The 22,996-nt window shown below is 38.2% G+C and overlaps 1 long non-coding RNA gene and 1 pseudogene across 1 annotated transcript; one reads left to right on the top strand and one right to left on the bottom strand.

Moving 5' to 3' along the window:
* Positions 1 to 22,996, top strand: part of LOC138891436 (probable rhamnogalacturonate lyase B) — a 95,509-nt pseudogene that overhangs the window by 71,050 nt on the left and 1,463 nt on the right.
* Positions 18,454 to 22,463, bottom strand: LOC138891594 (uncharacterized). Its single transcript, XR_011407965.1, has 2 exons — positions 22,096 to 22,463; positions 18,454 to 19,127 (listed from the first exon to the last, which is right to left on the bottom strand). It is a non-coding gene; the product is annotated as an uncharacterized lncRNA (long non-coding RNA).

The following is a 22,996-nucleotide window of genomic DNA, read 5'->3' as shown; positions in this document are numbered from 1 at the left end:
AACTGAGTGCTACATTCTTGAGTGATATGATCTTACAGAGAGTATAGGAGGAGGAATTTGGGATCCACAGTGACCTACATAAAAGTGCGAACTTCCTTGATGAGTAAAGTTAACTCTTAATGCTCAAGTGTCACATTAGAGCTATTTGTGCTTTAACATTCAAAATATGGCCTTGTTGATAATTCATGATTGTGTGGTAATTGTTGGTCCCAATTGATGTGTGTTTGATGCAACTTAGGCTAGCTTAAATAGCTCTTTTCTTGTGGAGGTGGGAATTACCTTATTTGCTTGAGGACAAGCAAAATCTTAAGTTTGAGGGAGTTGATAAGTAGGGATTTTGACTACTTATTTGCACTCTTTTACTTTAGTTTTAGCTCAAAAATGCTTAAAGGTATTCCCGAAAACTGATAAAATGTGCTTACTTGAAGGAGCATTGGCAAAAGAGCCAAAATGATGAAATTCAACTCAAGAATGAGTATTTTTGGACAAGGACTAAAACCAACCAAAAAGAGCAAAGTGCGGACCGCACAATATTGAGTGCAGCCGCAGACTATGAAGGACCTCTAACAGAATTCCTTTGCAAAATGCGGACCACACAATTATTGTACGACCGCAAAAGATGAGGTTCAGAGATATGGAGTTCTGAATCCATGAAGAAGGACCGCACTATTATTGTGCGGCCACAGAATTCAAAAGTGCGGCTGCACTCAGAAATATGCGGTCCGCAGAAGTCCCTCCTGTCAAGATCAAATTCAAGAGTGCGGCCGCACTCAGAAATGTGTGGTCCGCTGAATCTGAAGACGTGCGGCCGCAACCCAAAATTGTGCGGCCGCAGTAGTCCATCCCGTCAAGCCCAGCTTCAAAGTGCGGACCGCACATAGAATTGTGCGGCTGCAGAACCTCCGCAGGGGAAATTTTATCCGATAATTTCAGCTCTGTATAAATAGTTCTTTTTGTCAAATTTAGGTTACGTTTGTACTCCAAAAAAAGTAGATAGCCGTTTTTCCTTTACTACTTTGGGAAACTTTGTATTAGTTTAACATTTTAACATTGGATTTTCATCCCTTTATCATCTATTATGAGTTTAATCTTATTTTCTTCCTTAGATTCTTCATTTTTTCTTATGAGTAGCTAAATATCTAGCTAGGGGTTATGACCCAACCCTAGAGTGGGTACCTCATGGGTGTTTGATTTATGGCTTATTTAAGATTGGGTGTATGATATTTAGCCTAGTTCTTGCTTGAATTTAGGAATTAATGGTTGCAAACATTGATACATGCCTAATTGACTTAGTCTCTACTTGAGAAAGAGAGACCAAGTCTAGGAAAACTTGGCTAACAAGAAATTGGGGTGAATTCAAGAAATTGATAGCCCTAATTAAAGGGTTGAATCTAGAGATAGTAAGACCCGACTTGAGTATATATCAATGGTTTTGTGAATTTCCCATTTGGACTTGAGAAAGCCAAATTGGGCAAAACCACTCTAACTACCGAGAGGTATCGAGTGGGTAATCGCGTGTTGATTGCTCTATTACACCACGACCAACAAAATATGCCCTAAAGCCCACAACTCGTTAGGTAACCACCTAGGTGGAAGTCACAACCCTAAATCTTTTATAAACTTGAAAAACAACAACACCAAAAATATCGTTCTATAGCTTTACATTTACAAACAATAGCATAAATTTTAGAAGTAGAAAGAAACAACCAAGTATGTGGAAGTACATTTTAGGCACGTCATACACCTAGTCTAAGTATATACCTAATCCAATATAACCTCTCTGAGGAATCGATCCTGACTCAAAGTTAGGTAATTATAATTGCATCGACCGCTTCACAATCTTAATTAGTGGTGTGAATTTGGGTGACATCAATGACGATAAAAATGCTCCAAAAAACATATCTGTAACAAAATGTTGCAGCCATCAAAGTTTCGCTCGCCCAATTTACATCTAGTTAAAACATGAAAAATTCAAGAAAGAATCAGAGGGACCAAAGTATAATTATCCCCTTCTGAGGTCAGAGCCTCGGCTACACCTGCCAAGTGGATGTCAATGTGTCATTCCCTTCCGGGAAAACTACACGCCCCAAAAAAGCAACCATAAATGCAAACCTTCTATGCACCTTCCATGTTTCCTTATCTTCCTTTGATTTCAATTTTTCCACATTCCTTCCGAAATTGCATTCTAGGACATACAAGTGAAACAAAAATCCCAACTTAACCCACTTGCCTCCTAAACCTTCATATTGTCCGTAATTTAGGTTCAAGAGCTTCAGAAACCTACAACCTCATTCATATTTTTTGGTACGATGGGCCTTTGGCGGCGAAGATTGCGGCCCCACCCCTACAAATGGGTGATTTCCTCCAAGGTCGGAGTCATTTCAAAGTCGGTAAAACGGAACACATTATTTTCAAGATCCCAGTGCAGAATCAAAGCTTCGATCATATCCCTCATGGGCTTGATTGTAATCATGTGAACCAAATGTCCCAAGTATTTCTTTACTTGGTTTCGCTCGTATTCCTTAAAGTCTCTCCACCAATCCCACAACAATTGTGGTATCTGATCGACAATCAGAAAATCTGGTATCCCTTCTGATCTGAGCCTCTTTTCAGGCTTACCTCTTTCCCCACTCATGGTGTACCTATTTACCCAGACACAAGATTAGGCTTTGATCAAACATATTATTGACACACAAAAATTCTGATTTCTCGGGTTTTGACTCTATAAAAGAATTTTAAAAAAAAAGCCAAACTGTGGGACTAAAAATAAAGTTGAATTAGCAAAATAATCATGAAGTGTGTGTGTGTGTGTGTGTATATATATATATATATATATATATATATATATATATATATATATATATATACTCGAAATGACTATTCCTTAAAGTCTCTCCGCCAATCCCTGCGTAGTTCGATTAGATCGGGATTAGACTGGCCCATTTTTCTTTTTCTTCTTTTTATAAAGATTTTTAAATATATATTTTTTTTATTTTTTTTTCTTTTTATGGAATTTTTGAAAAAAACAATTATGAAAGAAGGAAGAAAATATTTTGGATTTTGATTTGAAAATTTTTTTCTTCTTTTTTTCTTCAAATGAAAGATTTCGGAAAAGAAGGAAAATATTTTTGGATTTAGTTTTTTTTTTTTGGATTTTCTAAGAAAATAATTCTAAAGAGGGAATTAAGGAAAAGGAAAATATTTTTTGATTTTTGTTTTTTTTAAAAATATTGGGGCCTGAACCGATGAGGTTTGCCTACGTATCTCACGTCTGGTGAGAATCAGACCCGCATATTTCGGTCAAAATAAATTAAATAATATTTTGAAAATTGTGATTTTACATATTAGAACCCTTCAAAACTTTTTTTTTAAATGGGAACTTTATGAACATGTAGAGGAAATTTTCTCTTTCTCTCTCCTCTATTAAATCAATATATCCTAAAGCCAGTCAATATTTGAGTAAAGCCTTCCAAATAATGTTACATATTGCACAGAAAAATGAACATGTTGGTCTGAAAAATTGGCACTTGTCCTAGACGGGCCTGGCCCCTATGCCGAGTCCCGCTAAGTCCAATGCACATGATGCAAATAAAGCATAGCCTACCAGGGATATTCATTGCTTGTAGCTTGTTCTTCTGAGTTTTCAAATCCTAAAGGAGATGGTATCTAGGCCTGGCTTACCCGGGTGGACAACCCGAGCCGAGGAGCGTCAAGCGTCACCAGTAGTAGAACAACACTGGTTAACTAACGACTCTCCCGCCTAAACATATGTGACTAAATCCTTCAACAGAAGCTGGTAGGCTAACTGGATTTATCTCAGGACATAAATTTTGTGATGTTGGTAGGCAAACACAACATAACTAACTATCAAAAAATTCAGAGGGGTGCGATAGAGGATAATTTATAATGTACAGTTCAACAATATCAAAGCGGTAAAAAGCAGACAAGTAGCACATTAGGCCCCAAAGAAAATCACAGTCTATACAAAATTAATAAAGCAAAATAAAAGTCAGTATGTACAAGCTCAAATTCTTGAATGGTCCCCAGCAGAGTCGCCAGAGCTGTCACACCTCTTTTCTACCCCAAAAGATATATGTTATAGATTGCTGGGTTAAAGAGTTTTTACAATTAAAGTGACATTTTAAAAGTAGGGATTATTTTATTATTCAGAGTCGCCACTTGGAATTGATTTTTGGTGTTCCAAGTCACCTTTTATTTGAATCCCTAGTCAAAGGAAGGTTTGACCCTTTTATTATTGGTTTGCGAAAACAAAGTCCGGGTAAGAAATTCTATTGACTGGGGAGAAGGTGTAAGACATTTTTCGAGTCCCGTGGTTCTAGCACGGTCGCTTTATTGACTTAAACTTGGCTTAAATTAATTTTGGATAAACTGTGTTTTACTGGATTTCCATGTTTTACCTATCCACTTTCTATTATTTTAAAACAATTATGGAATTTAATCATAATTTATTATTACTTTGAAGTTGGGGTCAAGCACACAAGCGTGCACTCAAATTTGGGGATTGATAGGTTACAACTACCTTGCTTTATGTTTTGATGATCTAACAAACTTACTGTCAAGAACCAGATAAGGAACTAGTTACATATCCTCAAGATCTTAAGATCGAAAGGTTCCAGTTTGGAATATGCTTTAAATCTTCAGAGTCAGAGGAACAACAGAAGGAATAGATAACTATCGCGTCCCGAGGAAACAGTACAAGTCAACTGCCCTAGCTGTAAAGTTGTTGCATGCACACGCTACAGTGTAGAAATAATGCAGCAGTCAACTTTATGGGGAGTGTCTTTTACCTACCTTGCTTACATCATCCTAGTAATGTCACAAACACATTATTAACATCAAGAAAGGTAAAACATATCGGTTGTCCACTTAGAGAAATCAACGAAGCTCTCACAAGGTCATTGATGATCAAGCAATCAATTCACACGTGCATCAAGAACAAAGAACAACACTACTACGGACCAGTTCCCCACAACAAGTCATTGTATGTCCTTAGTTGAGTTGTAACTTTGTAATAGTTCTAAAATTGTATTTCCTACTTAGCTTGTTCAGAAGTATTCTGCAGGAAACTCTTTGTAAACCTTAAACATTTATGTTTGAGTCTTGGCTAGAGTTAGTCGAGTTGTAAAGTCTTTCTAATAGAGTTATTACAAAGTGGCTTATAATAGAGTATTACAAGTTAGTGAGCGATTAAGAGGTTAATTCCTAGGTTGCATAAGTTGTAATCTAAAAGTTGCTCAGTAGTGAAGTTGAAATCCTACAAGGGTAAGTCGTAGTTTTTAATCCCGTTGAGCTGGGAATTTTCCACGTAAAATTCCTCTTGTCATCTATTTACTGCAGTGTGTGTGTGTTCTAGTGGAACTGATAGAGAACCTAGTTCTTTATAGAGTTTGGTAGACCCTTATATTCTATCAATTGGTATCAGAGAAGGTTCTTTCTATCGGGTTAACACCTAGAAAGGATCCTCATGGATGCTCCTCCAAACTTCGAAGAATATCAGTCTACTTACAGACCACCTAGGTTCAATGGACAGTATTACGGATGGTGAAAAACTAGGATGCACGACTTCATCATGGCTGAAGATTCTGAGCTATGGGATGTCATATGTGACGGACCTTTTGTTCCCACCAAGAATCTTGGCGACCCAGTTGTAGCCATTCCCAAGACAAGGAAGGAATTCAATGACGCTGATCGAAAGGCCATAGAAAATAAATTTCGTGCAAAGAAAATTCTTGTTTGTGGCATTGGTCCTGATGAATATAATAGGATATCGGCATGCCAATCAGCAAAATAAATCTGGGAGGCTCTTCAGACAGCTCACGAAGGATCAACACAGGTTAAGCAATCCAAGATCGACATGCTCACAACTGAATACGAGCTCTTCAGAATGAAAGATGATGAATCCATCCAAGATATGCACACTCGCTTCACCTCCATCATTAATGAGCTTCACTCTCTTGGTGAAACTATTCCAAGAAACAATCTTGTCAGGAAAATCATTAGTGTTTTGCCCAGTTCTTGGGAAAGCAAAGTGAACACCATTACAGAGGAGAAGGGCTTGCATACACTGACCATAGATGAACTTGTTGGAAATCTAAAAACATATGAAATGAAGAAAGAGGAGGAGAAGGAGGAGGAGAAAGAGGAGGAGGAGAAGAAGGAGAAGAAGAAGGAGGAGGAGAAGGAGGAGGAGGAGGACAATGAAAGAAGAGAACCCAAAAGGGAGAAGAACATGGTCCTCAAGACAGACAGTAATGATTCAAGTGGTGAGGATGGTGATATGGCTTACTTGACAAGAAGATTCCAGAAGATGGTTCGTAGGAATGGAGGCATTCCAAAAAGGGGAAACTCTAGCAAGCCAAAATATTATGACCTCTGCTATAAATGTGGCAAGCCAGGACACTTCATCAAGGAGTGCCCTCTCTTAAAACAATATCAGTACAAAAACAACTTTGACAAAGCAGCCAAGAGGAACACGATTCCTGATAAATGCTTCAAGAGAAAGAATGTCGCTAACAATGTTGTAAAGCAAGCTCTTGTTGCATGGGGAGACTCTCTAGTGAATATGAAGAAGAAAATTATCATGGTGATAGTTCAATGATGGTAGTGGAAAGTGAAGGAACTGAGTATGACTCAATCTTTGCCTTGATGGCTCAGTCTGATGATGATGAAGATGACGACGATGATGAGGTAAATTTTTTGGATGTTTAGAGAAATCTGAAATTTTATTCGCCTAAAAAACTCATATTTTTGGAAAATGTATTAATTGATGCTTATCACAGTCTTATAAATGATAAAGATGTATTAACTGTGGAGTTAGGAGAAGCAGAGCAAACCAGAGATTACTTAGTAATCGTGGTTGTTGACTTAAAGGAAACAATTGAGAACCTGAAGTATTGCAAATATAGAATATGAAAGAGATGATCTAATGGTCGTTGTGGTAGACCTAAAAGAGACCTTTGAGTGTTTAAGAAAGGAAAAAGAAGTCTTAGTTGAGAGAGTTGCTAATATTGAGCATGAGAGAGATGACCTATTAGTGGTGGTAGTGGACTTGAAGGAAACGATTGGAGAACCTAAATAGAGAGTAGGCCTAAAAATTCTCATAAGGGAAAGGAAGTTGCAAGCGAGGCACACATTAAGCTTGAAAGTGAGTTAAATTCAGTGAAGTTTAGTATGTGTGATGAGCTTGAGAAAAATAAACAACTTCATGAAGAACTAGGAAGAGTGAAGAGTGATCTTGAAAAATCACTCAAGTGGACCTGATCCCCTGATGCTATCACTGCCATGTACACCAACAATGGGGGAAACATGCAGGGGATTGGGTTCCAAAGGGAAAAGATTCCCTACAACCCTCATAGCAAGTATGTTACTATACCTGATAATTGGCTTTGCACTCACTGTGGCAACACTGGGCACTTTAAAGAAAACTGTAAGACCAGATTTCAGTCACAACAGAAAAACAAAGTTTTCACTAAAAAAGTAACTACTGGTAGAGAACCTGGTCCCTCATATAAAAAATGCATGATGCCTGCTTGGACCAGAAGATCCCTTATTCACCCCTTTCCTCATTACAAGGGACCCAAAATCCTTTGGGTTCCTAAGTCTAACTCCTGATTTTCTTGTGCAGGGAACAGTGAAAGGAAGCAGCCTACAATGGTACATGGATAGTGGCTGCTCAAAGCATATGACTGGAAGTACAACTGATTTCCTTTCACTTAAAGCCCTACAAGGAGGGAGTGTATCCTTTGGTAATGGCAAGAAAGGATACATTCTGGGAGTTAGAAGGATTGGGAAGTCTCTCTCACACTCAATTAAAAATGTGTACTACGTGAACGGGTTGAAGTATAGCTTGCTAAGTATTTCCCAGATCTGTGACAAGGGAAACAAGGTGGAATTTGTGTCAAAATTATGTACAGCCACAAACATAGTGACTGGTGAGGTGGTGCTAGTAGCAAAAAGATACAAAATATCTATGTTGCTGATTTTGAGTCTCTGCAGAATGGTGATCTCAACTGTCTAAGTGTTATTGATGATGATGCTGAATTATGGCATAGGAGGTTGGGTTATGCAAGCTTTATGTTGCTGAACAAATTGGTCAGGAAGGACCTGGTTCGTGGTCTGCCCAAGTCAAGTTTCAAGAATCACAAAGTGTGTGATGCATGTGTAAAAGGTAAGCAAGTCAGATCCTCACTCAAGCCCAAAAAGGAAGTCAGTACCTCAAAGTCACTTGATCTTCTTCACATGGAACTATGTGGACCTATGGGGGTGGCAAGCAGGGGGGGAAAGAAATATATCTTCGTTATAGTCGACGATTACTCCAGATTCACCTGGACCCTATTTCTCAAAACTAAGGATGAAACCTTTGAAGTGTTTGTTGCTTTCGTCAAAAGGATTCAAGTGAAGATGGGTAATAATGTAGCTTGCATCATGTCTGATCATGGGACAGAGTTCGACAATGCCAAATTTGATGAGTTCTGTACTAAAAATGGTATCACTCACACTTTTTCGGCTCCAAGAACACCTCAACAAAATGGTGTTATGAAGAGGAAAAATAGAACTCTTGAAGACATGGCAAGGACAATGTTGATTGACAGTGGGATCGTAAAGATTTTTTGGGCAGAAGCCGTCAATACTGCCTGCTACTTGGTGAACAGGTGCATGATCAAGTCCCTTCTGAACAAGACTCCATATGAACTACTGAATGGAAGGAAGCCCAAGATGACACATCTAAGGACCTTTGGGTATAAATGTTTTGTCCTCAACAATGGAAAGGAAGCTCTTGGAAAATTCGATGCCAAAAGTGATGAAGGAATCTTTCTGGGATACTCATCCCAAAGCAAAGCTTACAAAGTATACAACAAAAGGACTCAATGTGTTGAAGCGAGTATACTTATTTTCTTTGATGAATCTCACCTCTCCTGTGAGAAGGACAAACATGTTGACCAAGATGGAGAACCTTTATTTGTTCTAGGTGAAGTTATTGACATGGCAAATGGAAAGGCAGACATGATGAGTCATGTCGAGGAATCTAGAAAAGATGATACAAATACATCTCCATCCAGAGAGGAACCTGGTCCCACGTTCACAACAAATGAAGCTGAAAATAGAGTTGTTGATACAGTCCAAGGTACTACACTTGCTGAAGTAAGAAGTAGCCAAAGAACCTCAGTCAGATATACCTGAGTCCTCTACAAATGAGATTCAGGTACCAAACTGGAAGCACAAAAGCTCACATCCTCTTGACAACATAATCACCCCTTTTGACTCAAGTGTTCAAACCAGATCAAAAGCTAGAAATTCACTTGCCTTTTCAGCCTTTCTTTCTCAAATAGAGCCCAAATACATCAAAAAAGCATTGAAAGATGCAGACAGGATCACAGCCATACAAGAGGAGCTGCATCAATTTGAAATAAACAAGGTATGGCACTTGGTCCCTCGACCTGCAGATCGAACCATCATAGGAACCAGGTGGGTATTCAGGAACAAACTTGATGAGTTTGGAAATACAATAAGAAACAAGGCAAGGCTTGTAGTTCAAGGCTACAATCAAGAAGAAGGGATCAATTATGATGAAACGTTTGCTCCAGTTGCTCGAATGGAAGCCATTAGAATTCTTATTGCCTTTGCATCTCATATAGAGTTCACACTTTTCCAAATGGATGTCAAAAGTGCATTTCTAAATGACTATCTGAAAGAAGAAGTCTATGTCAAGCAGCCTCCTGGTTTTGAGAGTCACGAGCATCCTGAGCATGTGTTCAAACTGGACAAGGCATTGTACGGGCTAAAGCAGGCTCCCCGGGCTTGGTATGAAAGGTTGTCAAAATTCCTTCTAGAAAATGGATTTACAAGAGGAAAAATTGACAACACTCTTTTTCTGAAGAAATGAGGGAGGAACCTGCTCATTGTTCAGGTATATGTTGATGATATCATCTTTGGAGCCACAGCTGACTCTCTTTGTGAAGAATTTGCAAAACTCATGGGGAGTGAGTTCGAGATGAGTATGATGGGCAAATTAAATTTCTTTCTAGGACTTCAAGTGAAGTAATCTCAAAGGGAACATTGATAAGTCAGCAGAAGTACATCAAGGAATTGCTGAAAAGGTTTCACATAGAAGCATCAAAAGTCATCGACACCCCTATTGCCACAGCTACCCGTCTAGAGATGAATGAACCTGGTTCCTCTATAAATCAGACCATGTATAGAGGGATCATAGGGTCACTCTTGTATCTTACTGCAAGCAGACCAGACATTGTGTTCAGCATGGGCCTTTGTGCAAGGTTTCAATCCAATCCAAAGGAATCTCATCTGAAAGCTGCCAGGAGAATATTGAGATATCTCAAAGGAACGCAGGACCTGGTTCTCTACTATCTCTCAGGTGACACCTTTGATCTTATTGGGTATGCTGACACTGATTATGCAGGATATCTGGAGGACAGGAAAAGCACGTCTGGAATGGCATATTTCCTGGGTTCTTGCCTAATCTCGTGGGGTACAAGGAAGCAAAACCCAGTGGCACTCTCAACTGCAGAAGCGGAATATGTAGCAATTGCTTCTTGCTGTGCTCAGTCGCTGTGGATCAAGCAGCAGTTGGAATACTTTGGAATGTTCTCAGATTGTGTGCCTCTCTTATGCGACAATACAAGTGCACTCAATATGCCAAAAAACCAGTCCAACATAAGAGAACCAAACACATTGACGTGCTCATCACTTCCTCAAAGACAATGTTAAAAATGGGCTCATTTGCATGAAATTCTGCAGCACAGAATATTAGATTGCAGACATATTTACCAAGGCCTTGAGTAGAGAATATTTTGAAAGAAATCGTCTGGCACTGGGATTAATAAAGCCCAACTGAGAACCCGGTCCCTCGATGATTGGCTATGAAAGACATGTTCAAGTAAAATTAGCTAAAATGTGTTTTCTGGCAAAGTCTATCTCATCTCTATACCGTTACAGGTAGACACGCATGATGATTACAGAGCAAATAGTGTGTTGGTATTGGTATTGGTATCATTGATGCATTTTCACCCGCACACATTAGGGTGAGGTGGCATAGCCGCTTTGTGTAGGTTCTTGGTACTGTGGTTATATATCCACTCGCATACATTGAGGTGCGACAGCCGGGCCACTTGATTAGAGTTATGGTACTGTACGTACACCTCCACCTGCATACATCAGGTGAGGCGGCGGGGCCACTTTGTGTGAAGATGGTTATAGAGGATCTCATCTTGAATCCTATAAATGTTGTTGATAGCTTTCAATAAGCTTGCTATGGTTGAGACAATTATCTTTATTATTCTATTGCCGCACTGGTTCATCATAATTATCTTGTATTTCTAAATTCTTAAATTGGTGTTTAGTTTTTATACTACTACTATTCGACAGTACTAACATCCCTTTCGTCGGGGGCGCTGCATCTTTAAATGGATGCAGGTGGTTCCACAGCAGGAGACATTGATCAGTGATAGTAATACACCTTCTTCCCAGCTGACTTGGTGAGCCCAACTTCATCCCGGGGTCATGTATCTTTTGTTCTTTATGTATTATGGCTGAGGTATAGTCAGGGCCTTGTTGCCGGTATTATCATTGTACTCTTCTTTATCTATAGAGGCTCCGTAGACATAGTGTGGGTTGTGTATTGGTACTGGGAAAGACAAACTATGCTATGTTGTGGTTGTATTACTTATCCATTTGTTACTTTATGGTAAGAAATTGGTAATTGCATACACGGCCACTTTATTGTTTAATCAAGGAAAACATATATTCTCTTTATTCATAAATGAGTTTGGGTAGAAGAAATCTAACAGGCTTGCTCGGTCGGGTTCACTCGGTTGAGCGTCGGTCGCGCTCCACGGTTTTGGGGAGTGACACCAGTGTTGGGTCCCCCCGAGCCTGGGAAGCCATTATTACTATATCTGTCAGTCTTTGATAACGCCTTTGGTTATGTATTGGGACAGCATAATGAAATTGGGAGAAAGGAGCAGGACTTCTACCATCTACTACTTAAGTAAGAAGTTCACGCAATGCGAGGCCAAATATACTTTGATAGAACGCACTTGTTGTGCTTTGACTTCGATTGCCCAGAAACTAAGGCATTATATATCAGCATACACTACGCATCTTATATCTCGGCTTGACCCGCTCAAGTACATCTTCCAGAAGCCGATGTCGACCGGAAATCTTGCTAAATGGCAAATTCTCCTTAGCAAATTTGACATTGTGTACATAACTCAGAAGGCTATCAAGGGGCAAGCTTTAACCAACCACCTCGCAGAGAATCTGATGGATGGGGATTACGAGCAGTTGATGAAGTTCGCGCTGGTAAAAAGGGAAAAGCTTATAGATGCAAGATTTGTCAGGGAACCTGGTACCCCTGACAGAGGTTAGTAGTTTCTCTGTTCTCTAATGCACAATTTTGAATGGATAAAACAAGTGCCACATCATCAGTCCATCAGTTTCTTTTCACTACGTCTTGTGAACCCAAATGTCTTACCCGATAATTATCGACCCGACTCCCAAAACTGCTACCCTTTCTTAACAGTTCCCTCATCTATCATAACTTCATCTATCACTGTTACAACTTCTCCCATCAAACGTCAAAACCTCATTCTCCTGCCTCTCCTCAAACTGCCAAATCCCATCTCTTCTTCTCACCATGGCTGAACATCAAACAACCTCGAGTGCTCCAAGTGACATACCCATTGAGTCCTCACCTGTTGACACACCCATATTAGACTCCTCACCCCACACCACTGCAAACCAAAACCCTGGGACAGATTCACCCCCACACTCTGTCTCCTCTCCTACCCACTCGAGTTCTGGTTCTCATAGGAGTCACAAAATATTAACTCCCCAAAGATTTTTAGCCCAGAGCCCTTCTCCTACTTCGCCGAAAAAAAAGGGGATGAATAGAGTACTGCTGACAAAGAAGAAAATCAGGCAATTTCAAGATCGCCTATGAAGAAGGGGTCAAAGGTATATCCAACTGATAGTTTTGAGAAGCTTGACTCAACAACGACTGCTCCTGATCTTGTGTCCACAGGTAACACTCCTTTCTCTACTGAGTTTTCCATGGATGTACAAGAAAATGAGGTAATAGAGAACATGTTGTCCATAGCTCATGAAGGGGTTGTTATAGAAGGAGAAGATGATGGTTTTGGAACTCAAGGAGATGAGTCTAAGACTGTGAAAGAGGATAGAGAGCTTGTGCCTGTTGAACATCGGCACAGGACAATACTACTGGGGTACCAAATGAGGGACCTGATTTCTCCCAGGAGGATTTAACTCAGGGGTCCTCTCAAGATCCCCAGGTCAGTGTTGACCCTGTGCCATCTCCTCATTATGATGCTGAGCCTTTGTGTGTGGTGATCCTGAGAAAAGATCTGTGTCTAGAGAAGAAAAAGGTGTTAGTGAGGAGGATTCTGATTATATGCCAATTGCTAGCTTGACTAGGTATAGAACAATGGTTGCTCAAGATTCCACTCCTAAGCGACCTACTACAAGGTTGCAAAGGAAGGAGGCTCTTGAGTCTGTGCTTAAGAACAGCCAAGCTAAGTCAAGGAGAAGAAAATTAGTGAAAGATGGGAAAGTTGTGAGCGAGAAGACAGTGCTAGTTATGAATGTGGACAATGAAATAGAAGAGGAACCTGGTTCCTTGACTAGAAAGCGCTCACATAAGCATGGTTTCCCCAAGCCTAAAAGGGGATCTTATGTGTCTGCTGAAAGTTTGAACAAGTCTGATGATGTTGTTGCTAGTGAAAATATGGTGAAAGAATCTGGTGATAAGTTGGTAGAAGAGTCTGCTGCCAGGGTGATGGAAGAATTTGGTGAAAAGTCTGTGAAGTTTGATGAAAAAAGAAAGAATGTTTGCAAGTATACTAAGAGAAAAGCTAATACGGATGAGGAACCTGGTTCCTCAAAGAAGGCCAGAGTGGGTGATCCAAGGAGTGCTGGGAAAGAGAGGTTAAAAAGTCAAAGGGTGCTATGGGGCCGCACATTTGCCCCCGATATCTTGGAGGAGGCTGGTATGAGACAGCTTGTTGAGATCTGTGAGTTCCAATAGTGGACACATTTGTTCACAAATGATGCTCCAATGGTGTATGAGGAGGAAGTTCAAAGTTTCTATGCTGACCTTTTTAAAGTTGAAGATGATCACATCTGTGTGTTGGTGAATGGAGTTGATATGGTGATGGACTCTGCCTTGTTGGGGTCCATTCTTGGTGTGCCTGCTGAAGGGCTATCTAGTGTTCATGGATCCTATTCTCAAAATTTCAGAAATGCCATATTAAAGGAAGAGCAGTTCAGCAAGGGGAACGAGTTCAGAAGAAGGCCCTCCTTCTTGTATACCAACTGCTGTTTGAGATGGTGAACAAGGTACTGCTTCCTCGAGCTGGGAGAAGATCTATCACCTCTCGTGCATACATGTTCCTCATGGAATCACTCGACAACTTCACTACCATCAATCTGCCTTGGATTATGATAGAGCACATGAACAAAGTGGCATACTTTAAAGATGGTAATCATGGGTTACCGTATGGGTTCCTTCTCACCAAGGTCTTTATACACTTCAAGGTTCCCCTGGGACAAGCTAAAGTGGGCACAAAGAAGCAAACTTTTTCCAAAGCTACTCTTGAAGAATGTGAGTGTATCGAGAAAATTGGAGGGGTTGGAAGCACTTCTACCATATCTCAGTTGTTCTCAAGGAGAAGAGATTGTTCGTCTAACAAGAGAGAATGTTGAGCTCAAGAAACAAGTGGAGGACCTGAAAGAGAGACTGCTCAATGAGCAAATATCAACAAATGCTCAAATGGATTTAGTCATCCAAGCCCTTTATAAGCCATCTCCATCCAATGCTCCCTAAACAGCGTCCCTTCCCTGTCCAGTCTATTCCCTCAGTGTTAGTTTCTTTTATGATGATGTTGGTGGTGTTTTTTTATTTTGTTTTGTTGTTCAAAACTGTGGATGGTGGTAGTAAAATTGACTCTGCTCTTGTTGAAAAATCCAAATTAATTCTAATGCAAGCTTTTCCCTTTTTGCTAACGATGCCTTATCTTTATGCTCTGTTTTTAGTCATGTTGTGTGCACACAAGTGGCATGAGTTAACTCAAGCTAGACTTCTTTTTGCTATATACTAGTTGCTCTTCTTTTTATGATGCCAAAAGGGGGAAGATTAATGTGCATAATTGATTGCATAAATGATTAATGAGCACTAATTAAGAGGGAATACAGACTCGAGGGGAAAATTAAGGTTTTTTTTGTTCACGGTCTGGTTCTGTGCGTTTTCCTTGGGATCTTCAATTATAAGTTTGTCATCATCAAAAATGGAAAAATTGATAGGTTACAACTACCTTGCTTTATATTTTGATGATCTAACAAACTTACTGTCAAGAACCAGATAAGGAACCAGTTACATATCCTCAAGATCTTAAGATCGAAAGGTTCCACTTGTGATGGACTCTGCCTTGTTGGGGTCCATTCTTGGTGTGCCTGCTGAAGGGCTATCTAGTGTTCATGGATCCTATTCTCAAAATTTCAGAAATGCCATATTAAAGGACAGAGCAGTTCAGCAAGGGGAACGGGTTCAGAAGAAGGCCCTCCTTCTTGTATATCAACTGCTGTTTGAGATGGTGAACAAGGTACTGCTGCCTCGAGCTGGGAGAAGATCTATCACCTCTCGTGCAGACATGTTCCTCATGAAAGCACTCGACAACTTCACTACCATCAATCTGCCTCGGATTATGATAGAGCACATGAACAAAGTGGCATACTTTAAAGATGGTAATCATGGGTTGCTGTATGGGTTCCTTCTCACCAAGGTCTTTATACACTTCAAGGTTCCCCTGGGACAAGCTAAAGTGGGCACAAAGAAGCAAACTTTTTCCAAAGCTACTCTTGAAGAATGTGAGTGTATCGAGAAAATTGGAGGGGTTGGAAGCACTTCTACCATATCTCAGTTGTTCTCAAGGAGAAGAGATTGTTCGTCTAACAAGAGAGAATGTTGAGCTCAAGAAACAAGTGGAGGACCTGAAAGAGAAACTGCTCAATGAGCAAATATCAACAAATGCTCAAATGGATTTAGTCATCTAAGCCCTTTATAAGCCATCTCCATCCAATGCTCCCTAAACAGCGTCCCTTCCCTGTCCAGTCTATTCCCTCAGTGTTAGTTTCTTTTATGATGATGTTGGTGGTGTTTTTTTTATTTTGTTTTGTTGTTCAAAACTATGGATGGTGGTAGTAACATTGACTCTGCTCTTGTTGAAAAATCCAAATTAATGCTAATGCAAGCTTTTCCCTTTTTGCTAACTATGCCTTGTCTTTATGCTCTGTTTTTAGTCATGTTGTGTGCACACAAGTGGCATGAGTTAACTCAAGCTAGACTTCTTTTTGCTATATACTAACTTCTCTTCTTTTTATGATGCCAAAGGGGGAAGATTAATGTGCATAATTGATTGCATAAATGATTAATGAGCACTGATTAAGAGGGAATACAGACTCATGGGGGAAACTTAAGGTTTTTCTGGTTCACGGTCTGGTTCTGTGCATTTTTTTTGGGATCTTCAATTATAAGTTTGTCATCATCAAAAATGGAAAAATTGATAGGTTACAACTACCTTGCTTTATGTTTTGATGAACTAACAAACTTACTGTCAAGAACCAGATAAGGAACCAGTTACATATCCTCAAGATCTTAAGATCGAAAGGTTCCAGCTTGGAATATGCTTCAACTCTTCAGAGTCAGAGGAACAACAGAGGGAACAAATAAATATCGCGTCCCGAGGAAATAGTACAAGTCAACTGCCCCAACTATAAATTTATTGCCTGCACACGCTATAGTGCAGAAATAGTGCAGCAGTCAACTTTATAGGGAGTGTCTTTTACCTACCTTGCTTACATCATCCTAGTGATGTCACAAACATATTACTAACATCATGGAAGGTAAAACATATCGGTTGTCCACTTAGAGTAATCAACGAAGCTCTCACACGGTCATTGAAGATCAAGCAATCAATTCTCAAGTGCATCAAGAACAAAGAACAATACTACTACGGACCAATTTCCCACAGCAAGTCATTGTATGTCCTTAGTTGAGTTGTAACTTTGTAATAGTTCTAAAATTGTATTTCCTACTTAGCTTGTTCAGAAGTATTCTGTAGGAAACTCTTTGTAAACCTTAACCTTTGTTTTTGAGTCTTGGCTAGAGTTAGTCGAGTTGTAAAGTCTTTGTAATAGAGTTATTACAAAGTGGCTTGTAATAGAGTATTACAAGTTAGTGAGGGATTAAGAAGTTAATTCCTAAGTTGCATAGGTTATAATCTAAAAGTTGCTCAATAGTGAAGTTGAAATCCTACAAGGGTAGGTCGTGGTTTTTAATCCCGTTGAGCTGGAAATTTTTCACGTAAAATTCCTCTTGTCATCTATTTACTGCAGTATGTGTGTGTGTGTTCTAATGGAACTGATAGAGAACCTAGTTCTCTATAGAGTTTGGTAGACCTTTATATTCTATCAGTTACGTATCATAGCTATGCCACGAGAAACGTACCCATAGCCATGGTAATTTATTTTATTAATACCCCTAAAACCATCCTACCATCTTCATTAATTATTTATTTTCCCCATCTTTAACATTATCTCACACTCCAAACCGCACATAAGATTATTTTCCATGGTAATTTATTTTATTAATTGTGCCTAAAAGCATGCTACGATGTTCATGAATTATTTATTTTTCCTATGTACACATTGCAAACCGCGTCGTGTAAAACGCTCGCGATTTACAACATGTTTAATTTATTATTGCTTTGAAGTTGGGGTCAAGTCACACAAGCGTGCACTCGAATTTGGGATTACGTATCATAGCTATGCCACGGGAACCGTACCCATAGCCATGGTAATTTACTTTACTAATCGCGCCTAAAAGCATGCTACGATGTTCATGAATTATTTCTTTTCCCTATGTTTAAGATTATGTGAGAGTCCAAAGTTATAGAATGATTTATGTGAATAAGCAATCATATACTCTAGTTTATGAGTAAACCAAAGAATTTTAAAGTGACTGGATCGAAATTGCAACTCAAAAGTATACCTATGGGTGTTTAACGGGCGGGCTGGGACGGGCTGGCCACAAAAAAAATCAGCCCATCCGTTTAACGTTGCGGGCTGTTAGCGGGCTGCACTTTTTTGAGTTTTTTTTTGTCCGTCCGGGTTCGGGCTTAGTGGGTTGTTAGCGGGCCGTGGATTTTTTTTTTAAAGTAAATTTTGTTTTTCTTATTCATTGTTATTGATACTTAAGTGTTTGCAAACTTTTAAGGCTTAGAATTAAACTTTGAAGTTTAAAATTTTAAATTTGAAATTTGAATTTTATAATGTTAAAATTAAAATTTGAAAGTAAGTGGCTACAAAAAATTATTTAATAAGACCTATATGTAAGGATCAAGCTTCGAAGACTTTCATTTGATATTTTTATTGAATAATATATAATACTTCAAATTGAGTTGCAAGTTCTTTTTTGATTTTGTTATTTTTGAACTTGCAAATTAAAAGTTTACAACAATTATAAAAAATAAATAGTACATCATATGCTTTGCATCATTTTTGTAAGTTCATCCATGCCAACATGGGGTTCTTGGTTTCCGGCATTGGTTGAATTAGAATCATAAACCATTATATCTCCAATTTCTTGGTCCTCCGCTTCATCTACCTCGTCACGCCCTTGATTTCGTCGTTCTGATCTTATCCAATCTCTGAAGCACACTAAAATTTCTAAAGCATTGCTACCCAATGAATGACGGGTATCTCCTAGTTGCTGCCTTGCTTGGCTAAATGCGCTCTCTGATGCGACGGTTGAAATCGGCACATTTAGCACGTCTCGAGCCATGGCCGAAAGAACAGGAAATTGATTTGAGTTGCTCCTCCACAACCCAGTGGTAGAAATTCCTTTGGGCGGGGCTCTGCTGACTTTTGCAAGTAGAGTTGAAGTTCATCAATATTCCTGCTACTGGTTTGTTGATGCTCCCCTATTGTAGACCAAATCAAATAATCTTCAACACCATCATTATCATCCAAAGCACTGGTCCCAGATGTTGAAACTGAACTTGAAGGAATATTTGCATCTACAGCAGAAGAAGCATCAACAATGTTAGCATAATAATTATATAATGTTTCTAAATATTTGTGTAGATCAGAAATACAAGTGTCAATATCAGGAGTTTCAGTTGGTCCAATATCCATATAAAAATATAAAGCAGTGATTAATTGGCGACAAGTGGCCATTTTGATAGAAAGGTTTAAAATAGCACCAATTAGGTAAATAGGGGGAATTGAGTAAAAATATTTTTTAAACTTATCTAGCATAGATTCAACAATAGAAGTATATCCTTCTTTCTTCTTCAAATTATGTAGTAAAAGAGAAATTTCAGCAATATGAACTAAACCATTTGCAATAGTAGGATAATAAGCTCCAGAAAACTCAAGTGTTGCCACATAAAATTTTTGTAAAAACTTTACAACATCTTCAATGACATCCCAAGTTCTAAATATTAACAAACGGCTAGGATCGGTACAATGAGAATTAGCAACTTCAGTTATAGGCATTCTATATTTATAACAACATTTTAAGAATAAATAAGTATAATTTCACCTAGTAACTATTTCTTCAGGCATGAGTTTTGGTTTTAGTCCATAGTGTAGATATTTTTCTTTAAATGCATTTAATCTAACACTTCTATTATTTTCTTGAATTACACCAACAACTCTTCTAACTAAAGTGATATCATCTCTAAATAATTCAAGGCCACTCTTCACAATCAAATTATAAATATGACATGCACATCTAACATGAAATATTTCAGGAAGTGGTGGGTGTAGATGCAATTTTAATATTGTAATAGCAGCATTGTTGTTAGAAGCATTATCAAATGACACACACAAAATTTTTTCTGCACGATTATAAAATATAGCAACTTCATGGATAGTATTACTTGTAAATGCACCAGTATGACTTTGATCTTCATCATATTTAAAAGCAATAATACATTTTTGCATACAAAAATTACCATCTATCCAATGGCATGTAACAGTCAAATAATCATTACCATTTACAACACGACCAATATCAGAAGTAAGAGAAATTCTACAAGAAAGATTGGCGAACAAATAACGTATATATGTCTGATATTGTCCAAAAAACCTAAAGATATCAGCTCTACAAGTACTTCTAGGAATACCTTTAAACAAAGGGTTATAAATTCTTTGAATATAAGTAACAAGATATGGTGAAACATCAAAACTAAAAGGTAAACAACCTAAAACAATCATTTTAACTAATTCTTCCCGATCTTTCTTAATATCGTATTTACCCATTAACCCTCTAGTACCCGGGTTAAGTTTTTGTTGCCCATCTTCCTCATCCACTCTCCAATCAAGAGGGTGGTTGTCTACCATGTGCCTACGAAGTTGACAAGTTCCCCCTCCCTTACCGGTCTCATATTTATAAATGTCCTTACAAATTCTACATCTTACATAATTTTTATCTTCTTCTAGTCTGTCAAAAAAATTTCAACACTTACTTCTTAATCTTCGATTCTTCTTAATAGGGAGGGGAGGCCTACTTGTATTATTACGACTTCCACCCCTAATATTTTGAGTTTGACTAGCATTACCAGGTGTAGCTGGTGGTGTTTCAAGATTATCAGGTGATGGAAATGGAATATCATCTAAATTATCATCTAAATCATCATCTATACCATAATTTTCTTGAAGTCCCTCATAATCTACATTTAAATTTTCACGTGAACTTTCAGAAATATGTGTAAAGCTACTAGAAGAACAAGCACCACCTCTTGATCTTTTGAAAGTTTTCTTACTACCACCTCTACTAGTGCACGCTTTTTTGGCTGCTCTAAATATATCCATTATGTAAATTAAATTAATAATTTTAAATAATAAAATAAATGTATACCAAAGAAGAGAAAGATATAGAACAAGTGTACCGGAATTTCGGATACCGCACTAAATTTGATATCAAAAACCAAACTTCAATTGATAGATCGATACTTGATAGTTGATACCACACTTCACTTGAATACTTGATATTTGATAATAATAATTTTGTAATAGCTAAACTAAATATTTGATGAAACTTGAAATAATAAGTAATTGAGAATTTAAGAACAATAATCAATAATATCAAGAGAGAATAAGAGTAGTAAGAGAGTGAATTGTGAGGAAAAATGAAGAAGAAAGGGGGCTATTTATAGTTTTTAAAAGGTTAAAATTATAATTTATCAAATACTAGGGGTGTGGGGGCTATTTTCTTAAGAGGGTAGGCCGAAATGGCCATTTCTGCAAACAAAGGCCGTTGGCCAACGGTCATATTTGAATTTGACGGTTGGCAACGGTAAAAAAAAAAAAGTATTTTTAAAAAAAATAAAAAAAAAGTTAAAAATCGGGCTAAATCGGGCTGTAGCCCGTTAACAACCCGTTAACGGGCTTAGCGGGTTCCGGTGCACCGGTATCAAAAAACTGTTCGTTTGAAACCCGCTTCCCGCCCTCCACGCTACAGTACCGGGCTGACCCGAGCTGAACTGGGTTGTAAACGGGTCAGCCCGGCCCGATTAACAGGTATAAGTATACCTAACTTTACTAAAGCTTAATTGGTTCACTTCAAAACTTTTACAAACCACCGCTTAAAGATGTAGTGACTACATTAATTCTTAAAGCCCAATCCACATTATCCAAGGTTACTCCATTAGGCCCAAATTCTGTTTTTAATCCCAATTAGCAGATATGACCCATTTATTTACAATAATCTTAGCTGCACGATGACCCAATCTTGATCCAGATTCATGATACTAATAAAACATGAAGTATAAAGTAAGACTAAACAAATGAACAAGAAAGAAAATTAAGACAGAATGAAAAACAGGACAAATCACCATTTAAAATATGCTAAAGGAAGATACATGGTGATGTAAGCTCAGAAGTTGAAAATGTTATCATGAGAATTAAGAATATTATTTTATTCAAAGCATGTAGAATACTAAAAGTGCATTAATCAGAGACAAGGTAGGAATTGCGGACCTCAAAACTCAAATTTTAAAGGCTCTTTGATTGAACGGACTGAACAACAAATCAAAAACCAGGACCTCAACCACAAGACCAAAAATCGAACGGCAACCTCAAATAAAAGCTTTCGAACCCAGACTCACAAAGGACCTCTTTCGGTGCTCTCAGGTTAGTTTAAGGGTGGTTTATGGACTGTTTTGGAGCTGGGTTTATGATTGATGTTGCTGCATTTTTATTTTTTTTCAGAATGTGTGCTCTTCTTTTTAGTCAGTAGCGTTCTCCTTCCTCCGTGTATGATAGAGTGTTTTTATATATGTAAAAGAGAGTGATGGTGTGAGTTGTTAAAGAGAAAGAGTGTGAGTATGGATTGTGAGAGAATAATTATAAGTAATAATTTGTGAGTGGGCCAAGGATGAGTAGTGGGTGTGTGATGTGAGGAAGATGGGGAAAAGGGATAAAGTAAATGTGTGCATGTGCGTTCAAAATTGTGCTGGTAAGGCCTAAGGGATTCTTTTTTTAAAATAATAAATTTGTTACCAAACTTTTTATCTAAGTTGGCATAAAATAATTGATTTTATTTTTTTCTTCATTTTAGTTTGTCATTTCTTTTAAAACTAATAAAATGCTTAGCTTAAAAAATGTAGAAAGATCAAGAATAGTTAGACCTAAGAGAAAATACAAGAAGTGTGACTATTTTTGTAGTTTTAAATTTTATTAAATAAATCTACTAAAAACAAAATAAAGCTAAAATATAAAGATTAAACTTAAAACTATTTAAATACTAAAAAATGGTGAAATATATAAATATAGCCAAAATTAGATGCTCACAAATAGCACTTACTAAGGGAAAAATGGAAAGCTTGATAGACTAAAAATAGAGGGAGTATTTAATCTGAAATAGAGCGAAAAATATGAT

Source organism: Nicotiana tomentosiformis, chromosome 5, assembly GCF_000390325.3.
Source record: "Nicotiana tomentosiformis chromosome 5, ASM39032v3, whole genome shotgun sequence".
Classification (NCBI taxonomy): Eukaryota; Viridiplantae; Streptophyta; class Magnoliopsida; order Solanales; family Solanaceae; genus Nicotiana; species Nicotiana tomentosiformis.
Note: the sequence above shows the minus strand (reverse complement) of the source record. Positions and strands in the feature narration are given on the sequence as shown.